Source organism: Oryzias melastigma, unplaced genomic scaffold (assembly GCF_002922805.2).
Source record: "Oryzias melastigma strain HK-1 unplaced genomic scaffold, ASM292280v2 sc01972, whole genome shotgun sequence".
In the NCBI taxonomy this organism is placed as follows: domain Eukaryota; kingdom Metazoa; phylum Chordata; class Actinopteri; order Beloniformes; family Adrianichthyidae; genus Oryzias; species Oryzias melastigma.
In genome coordinates this window covers 1-1,449 of record NW_023418550.1, presented here as the reverse complement: position 1 = coordinate 1,449, position 1,449 = coordinate 1, and the positions used below count along the sequence as shown (strand labels likewise).

The following is a 1,449-nucleotide window of genomic DNA, read 5'->3' as shown; positions in this document are numbered from 1 at the left end:
CCAACTTTGGGATTGAATACTTCATATTCACCCCTTTCACGCTACACCTGTTTATCAAGGTCAGTGGGTTGACTGTTAGTTGTAAAAGATTATTTTTGATCTGTCAGATTTATTGCTTTTATTATAGTAAGTTCAGTTCTATTTCTGAGAGAACTGGAATGCTTAAGGGTGTTATTTTCCCTCAAAAACAATAAAATAGTATTTTGAAAACTTCTTTTAAATTGAAACATTAAAAAAATTCGAAATCTGTATAAAGTAGGTCTTCTAAACCATATCTGAATATTTAGACAATTTTTGTTATAGTTTAATGAACAAATGTTTATATTCATATCATACATGAAAAGTTGTCATAACTTATTATCTCATTAAACAGTAGATCTTTTATTGTGATGCAGCTTGCTTATTTTACAACCTGCTGCTCCATTGTTTTTTGAATATAAGTAACATCACGCCACACTTTGCTTAAACACAAATTATTTATCTTCCTGTTCTTTAGCCTAGGGGACTAAAAGGACAATAAATCAAAAATGCAAACAACAAAAAGCTTTTTTATTTAGTTCTACGCTATTTAAATCTAACTGAATTGACTTTACTTTTGTAACTTTATTGACAAATATTGAAAATAGAATATCAAACAGTGACTCTCGATGCTAAATTCAAAGTCTAAACCACGAGTAAAGTAACAAAGCATTTTTCTTTCCTCCTTTAAGTCGACTTTGCCCCAATCCTGCAGCAGCAATGATTTGTCTTCCACCGTCACACTGCCACTCATCATCCGCAAGAGAGACACGGAGTATCAGCTCATCCTCTTTGACAGGCTGCTCAAGGTCAGGCCAGCACTGGGTGACTCTCTCACAGAGTACTATAACCTGCTGAATATTTTACCCCAACATTTTTTTCTGTCAAAATGTTCTGTAACAATGCTGTGAGGAGGAAATGAAAAAATATTCTTACTTTTTCCTTCCTCAGGCTTATCCGTATAAGAAGAACTTAGTGTGGAAAGAAGCCAGATTGGACGTTCCTCCTCTTGTTCGAGGACTGGCGTGGGCTGCTTTGCTGGGAATTGAGGTATTACAATAAAAATCTGACTGACCCACAAGACAAAACTGCATTAAATTTTTGCACAGGGTGATATTCAGGCTAAGTACGACAGCATTGACAAAGACACCCCCATTCCCACTGACAGACAGGTGAGCAGCTGTTTCATAATAAACTGAAAAAGATCAGTAAATGTGGTTTATTTAACAGCCGTGGATGTTCTTGTGCTCAGATTGAAGTGGACATCCCCCGCTGTCATCAGTACGATGAGCTGCTGTCGTCTCCTGAGGGCCACACCAAGTTCAGGCGTTACTGAAAAACATTCAAGACGATCTAACTCGCTGGGTCAACCTGCCCCTGTCGCTGATGGGCAAAGTAGCCACAATTAAAATGAACATCTTGCCCAAAGTT

General features: G+C 37.3%; 1 long non-coding RNA gene across 1 annotated transcript; it reads left to right on the top strand.

Annotated features, from left to right (window-relative positions):
• Nucleotides 1-761: 761 nt before the first annotated feature.
• LOC112139491 lies at nt 762-1,397 on the top strand. Its single transcript, XR_002918001.2, has 4 exons — nt 762-827; nt 970-1,068; nt 1,128-1,190; nt 1,271-1,397. It is a non-coding gene; the product is annotated as an uncharacterized LOC112139491 (long non-coding RNA).
• The last annotated feature ends 52 nt before the right edge of the window (nt 1,398-1,449 follow it).